The following is a 5,000-nucleotide window of genomic DNA, read 5'->3' as shown; positions in this document are numbered from 1 at the left end:
TTTGACACGAGAGAGAGAGAGAGACCACCTTGCATTGTCAAATGCCAAATCTGTATATGGATAAGTAGCCTATGGTTGTCAACTTATTTCATATGGCCAAACCAGCCTGGCAACGCCTGATCTCGGAAACTAAGCAGGGTCGGGCCTGGTTAGTACTTGGATGGGAGACCGCCTGGGAATACCAGATGCTGTATGCTCTTTTGCTCATTCACTTAGAAACTGAAATCTTGCAATATGCACAAGTAGTCCTTCATGAAAGGGGCTGGAAGCAGTTTTCATTTTGACACGAGAGAGAGAGAGAGAGAGAGAGAGAGAGACCACCTTGCATTGTCAAATGCCAAATCTGTATATGGATAAGTAGCCTATGGTTGTCAACTTACTTAGTACGGCCATACCAGCCTGGCAACGTCTGATCTCGGAAGCTAAGCAGGGTCGGGCCTGGTTAGTACTTGGATGGGAGACCGCCTGGGAATACCAGGTGCTGTATGCTCTTTTGCTCATTCACTTAGAAACTGAAATCTTGCAATATGCACAAGTAGTCCTTCATGAAAGGGGCTGGAAGCTGTTTTCATTTTGACACGAGAGAGAGAGAGACCACCTTGCATTGTCAATTGCTAAATCTGTATATGGATAAGTAGCCTATGGTTGTCAACTTATTTCGTACGGCCATACCAGCCTGGCAACGCCCGATCTCGTCTGATCTCGGAAGCTAAGCAGGGTCGGGCCTGGTTAGTACTTGGATGGGAGACCGCCTGGGAATACCAGGTGCTGTATGCTCTTTTGCTCATTCACTTAGAAACTGACATCTTGCAATATGCACAAGTAGTCCTTCATGAAAGGGGCTGGAAGCTGTTTTCATTTTGACACGAGAGAGAGAGAGAGAGAGAGAGAGAGAGAGAGAGAGACCACCTTGCATTGTCAAATGCCAAATCTGTATATGGATAAGTAGCCTATGGTTGTCAACTTACTTAGTACGGCCATACCAGCCTGGCAACGTCTGATCTCGGAAGCTAAGCAGGGTCGGGCCTGGTTAGTACTTGGATGGGAGACCGCCTGGGAATACCAGGTGCTGTATGCTCTTTTGCTCATTCACTTAGAAACTGAAATCTTGCAATATGCACAAGTAGTCCTTCATGAAAGGGGCTGGAAGCTGTTTTCATTTTGACACGAGAGAGAGAGAAACCACCTTGCATTGTCAATTGCTAAATCTGTATATGGATAAGTAGCCTATGGTTGTCAACTTATTTCGTACGGCCATACCAGCCTGGCAACGCCCGATCTCGTCTGATCTCAGAAGCTAAGCAGGGTCGGGCCTGGTTAGTACTTGGATGGGAGACCGCCTGGGAATACCAGGGGCTGTATGCTCTTTTGCTCATTCACTTAGAAACTGACATCTTGCAATATGCACAAGTAGTCCTTCATGAAAGGGGCTGGAAGCTGTTTTCATTTTGACACGAGAGAGAGAGAGAGAGAGACTACCTTGCATTGTCAATTGCTAAATCTGTATATGGATAAGTAGCCTATGGTTGTCAACTTATTTCGTACGGCCATACCAGCCTGGCAATGCCCGATCTCGTCTGATCTCGGAAGCTAAGCAGGGTCGGGCCTGGTTAGTACTTGGATGGGAGACCGCCTGGGAATACCAGGTGCTGTATGCTCTTTTGCTCATTCACTTAGAAACTGAAATCTTGCAATATGCACAAGTAGTCCTTCATGAAAGGGGCTGGAAGCTGTTTTCATTTTGACACGAGAGAGAGAGAGAGAGAGAGACTACCTTGCATTGTCAATTGCTAAATCTGTATATGGATAAGTAGCCTATGGTTGTCAACTTATTTCGTACGGCCATACCAGCCTGGCAACGCCCGATCTCGTCTGATCTCGGAAGCTAAGCAGGGTCGGGCCTGGTTAGTACTTGGATGGGAGACCGCCTGGGAATACCAGGTGCTGTATGCTCTTTTGCTCATTCACTTAGAAACTGAAATCTTGCAATATGCACAAGTAGTCCTTCATGAAAGGGGCTGGAAGCTGTTTTCATTTTGACACGAGAGAGAGAGAGAGAGAGAGACTACCTTGCATTGTCAATTGCTAAATCTGTATATGGATAAGTAGCCTATGGTTGTCAACTTATTTCGTACGGCCATACCAGCCTGGCAACGCCCCATCTCGTCTGATCTCGGAAGCTAAGCAGGGTCGGGCCTGGTTAGTACTTGGATGGGAGACCGCCTGGGAATACCAGATGCTGTATGCTCTTTTGCTCATTCACTTAGAAACTGAAATCTTGCAATATGCACAAGTAGTCCTTCATGAAAGGGGCTGGAAGCTGTTTTCATTTTGACACGAGAGAGAGAGAGAGACCACCTTGCATTGTCAAATGCCAAATCTGTATATGGATAAGTAGCCTATGGTTGTCAACTTATTTCATATGGCCAAACCAGCCTGGCAACGCCTGATCTCGGAAACTAAGCAGGGTCGGGCCTGGTTAGTACTTGGATGGGAGACCGCCTGGGAATACCAGATGCTGTATGCTCTTTTGCTCATTCACTTAGAAACTGAAATCTTGCAATATGCACAAGTAGTCCTTCATGAAAGGGGCTGGAAGCAGTTTTCATTTTGACACGAGAGAGAGAGAGAGAGAGAGAGAGAGAGACCACCTTGCATTGTCAAATGCCAAATCTGTATATGGATAAGTAGCCTATGGTTGTCAACTTACTTAGTACGGCCATACCAGCCTGGCAACGTCTGATCTCGGAAGCTAAGCAGGGTCGGGCCTGGTTAGTACTTGGATGGGAGACCGCCTGGGAATACCAGGTGCTGTATGCTCTTTTGCTCATTCACTTAGAAACTGAAATCTTGCAATATGCACAAGTAGTCCTTCATGAAAGGGGCTGGAAGCTGTTTTCATTTTGACACGAGAGAGAGAGAGACCACCTTGCATTGTCAATTGCTAAATCTGTATATGGATAAGTAGCCTATGGTTGTCAACTTATTTCGTACGGCCATACCAGCCTGGCAACGCCCGATCTCGTCTGATCTCGGAAGCTAAGCAGGGTCGGGCCTGGTTAGTACTTGGATGGGAGACCGCCTGGGAATACCAGGTGCTGTATGCTCTTTTGCTCATTCACTTAGAAACTGACATCTTGCAATATGCACAAGTAGTCCTTCATGAAAGGGGCTGGAAGCTGTTTTCATTTTGACACGAGAGAGAGAGAGAGAGAGAGAGACTACCTTGCATTGTCAATTGCTAAATCTGTATATGGATAAGTAGCCTATGGTTGTCAACTTATTTCGTACGGCCAAACCAGCCTGGCAACGCCCGATCTCGTCTGATCTCGGAAGCTAAGCAGGGTCGGGCCTGGTTAGTACTTGGATGGGAGACCGCCTGGGAATACCAGGTGCTGTATGCTCTTTTGCTCATTCACTTAGAAACTGAAATCTTGCAATATGCACAAGTAGTCCTTCATGAAAGGGGCTGGAAGCTGTTTTCATTTTGACACGAGAGAGAGAGAGAGAGAGAGAGAGAGAGAGAGAGAGAGACCACCTTGCATTGTCAAATGCCAAATCTGTATATGGATAAGTAGCCTATGGTTGTCAACTTATTTCATATGGCCAAACCAGCCTGGCAACGCCTGATCTCGGAAACTAAGCAGGGTCGGGCCTGGTTAGTACTTGGATGGGAGACCGCCTGGGAATACCAGATGCTGTATGCTCTTTTGCTCATTCACTTAGAAACTGAAATCTTGCAATATGCACAAGTAGTCTTTCATGAAAGGGGCTGGAAGCAGTTTTCATTTTGACACGAGAGAGAGAGAGAGAGAGAGAGAGAGAGAGAGAGAGACCACCTTGCATTGTCAAATGCCAAATCTGTATATGGATAAGTAGCCTATGGTTGTCAACTTACTTAGTACGGCCATACCAGCCTGGCAACGTCTGATCTCGGAAGCTAAGCAGGGTCGGGCCTGGTTAGTACTTGGATGGGAGACCGCCTGGGAATACCAGGTGCTGTATGCTCTTTTGCTCATTCACTTAGAAACTGAAATCTTGCAATATGCACAAGTAGTCCTTCATGAAAGGGGCTGGAAGCTGTTTTCATTTTGACACGAGAGAGAGAGAAACCACCTTGCATTGTCAATTGCTAAATCTGTATATGGATAAGTAGCCTATGGTTGTCAACTTATTTCGTACGGCCATACCAGCCTGGCAACGCCCGATCTCGTCTGATCTCAGAAGCTAAGCAGGGTCGGGCCTGGTTAGTACTTGGATGGGAGACCGCCTGGGAATACCAGGGGCTGTATGCTCTTTTGCTCATTCACTTAGAAACTGACATCTTGCAATATGCACAAGTAGTCCTTCATGAAAGGGGCTGGAAGCTGTTTTCATTTTGACACGAGAGAGAGAGAGAGAGAGACTACCTTGCATTGTCAATTGCTAAATCTGTATATGGATAAGTAGCCTATGGTTGTCAACTTATTTCGTACGGCCATACCAGCCTGGCAATGCCCGATCTCGTCTGATCTCGGAAGCTAAGCAGGGTCGGGCCTGGTTAGTACTTGGATGGGAGACCGCCTGGGAATACCAGGTGCTGTATGCTCTTTTGCTCATTCACTTAGAAACTGAAATCTTGCAATATGCACAAGTAGTCCTTCATGAAAGGGGCTGGAAGCTGTTTTCATTTTGACACGAGAGAGAGAGAGAGAGAGAGACTACCTTGCATTGTCAATTGCTAAATCTGTATATGGATAAGTAGCCTATGGTTGTCAACTTATTTCGTACGGCCATACCAGCCTGGCAACGCCCGATCTCGTCTGATCTCGGAAGCTAAGCAGGGTCGGGCCTGGTTAGTACTTGGATGGGAGACCGCCTGGGAATACCAGGTGCTGTATGCTCTTTTGCTCATTCACTTAGAAACTGAAATCTTGCAATATGCACAAGTAGTCCTTCATGAAAGGGGCTGGAAGCTGTTTTCATTTTGACACGAGAGAGAGAGAGAGAGAGAGACTACC

The 5,000-nt window shown here is 46.6% G+C and overlaps 7 non-coding genes and 7 pseudogenes across 7 annotated transcripts; all 14 read left to right on the top strand.

Annotated features, from left to right (window-relative positions):
* Nucleotides 1-381: 381 nt before the first annotated feature.
* On the top strand, nt 382-490 carry LOC146250197 (5S ribosomal RNA; annotated as a pseudogene).
* A 168-nt stretch (nt 491-658) lies between these two features.
* On the top strand, nt 659-777 carry LOC146250196 (5S ribosomal RNA). The gene has a single exon (XR_014732929.1). It is a non-coding gene; the product is annotated as a 5S ribosomal RNA (ribosomal RNA).
* Nucleotides 778-969: 192 nt separating this feature from the next.
* Nucleotides 970-1,078, top strand: LOC146250195 (5S ribosomal RNA; annotated as a pseudogene).
* A 168-nt stretch (nt 1,079-1,246) lies between these two features.
* On the top strand, nt 1,247-1,365 carry LOC146250194 (5S ribosomal RNA; annotated as a pseudogene).
* Nucleotides 1,366-1,539: 174 nt separating this feature from the next.
* LOC146250193 (5S ribosomal RNA) lies at nt 1,540-1,658 on the top strand. The gene has a single exon (XR_014733525.1). It is a non-coding gene; the product is annotated as a 5S ribosomal RNA (ribosomal RNA).
* Nucleotides 1,659-1,834: 176 nt separating this feature from the next.
* LOC146250192 (5S ribosomal RNA) lies at nt 1,835-1,953 on the top strand. The gene has a single exon (XR_014732928.1). It is a non-coding gene; the product is annotated as a 5S ribosomal RNA (ribosomal RNA).
* Nucleotides 1,954-2,129: 176 nt separating this feature from the next.
* On the top strand, nt 2,130-2,248 carry LOC146250191 (5S ribosomal RNA; annotated as a pseudogene).
* Nucleotides 2,249-2,711: 463 nt separating this feature from the next.
* On the top strand, nt 2,712-2,820 carry LOC146250190 (5S ribosomal RNA; annotated as a pseudogene).
* Nucleotides 2,821-2,988: 168 nt separating this feature from the next.
* On the top strand, nt 2,989-3,107 carry LOC146250189 (5S ribosomal RNA). The gene has a single exon (XR_014732927.1). It is a non-coding gene; the product is annotated as a 5S ribosomal RNA (ribosomal RNA).
* Nucleotides 3,108-3,285: 178 nt separating this feature from the next.
* LOC146250188 (5S ribosomal RNA) lies at nt 3,286-3,404 on the top strand. The gene has a single exon (XR_014733710.1). It is a non-coding gene; the product is annotated as a 5S ribosomal RNA (ribosomal RNA).
* A 495-nt stretch (nt 3,405-3,899) lies between these two features.
* On the top strand, nt 3,900-4,008 carry LOC146250187 (5S ribosomal RNA; annotated as a pseudogene).
* Nucleotides 4,009-4,176: 168 nt separating this feature from the next.
* Nucleotides 4,177-4,295, top strand: LOC146250186 (5S ribosomal RNA; annotated as a pseudogene).
* A 174-nt stretch (nt 4,296-4,469) lies between these two features.
* On the top strand, nt 4,470-4,588 carry LOC146250185 (5S ribosomal RNA). Its single transcript, XR_014733524.1, has one exon. It is a non-coding gene; the product is annotated as a 5S ribosomal RNA (ribosomal RNA).
* Nucleotides 4,589-4,764: 176 nt separating this feature from the next.
* Nucleotides 4,765-4,883, top strand: LOC146250184 (5S ribosomal RNA). The gene has a single exon (XR_014732926.1). It is a non-coding gene; the product is annotated as a 5S ribosomal RNA (ribosomal RNA).
* The last annotated feature ends 117 nt before the right edge of the window (nt 4,884-5,000 follow it).

This window comes from Hypomesus nipponensis, chromosome 19, assembly GCF_054491055.1.
Source record: "Hypomesus nipponensis isolate SF chromosome 19, ASM5449105v1, whole genome shotgun sequence".
Lineage (NCBI taxonomy): Eukaryota > Metazoa > Chordata > Actinopteri > Osmeriformes > Osmeridae > Hypomesus > Hypomesus nipponensis.
The sequence above is the reverse complement of the archived record's forward strand: the minus strand, read 5'-3'. Positions and strand labels throughout refer to the sequence as shown.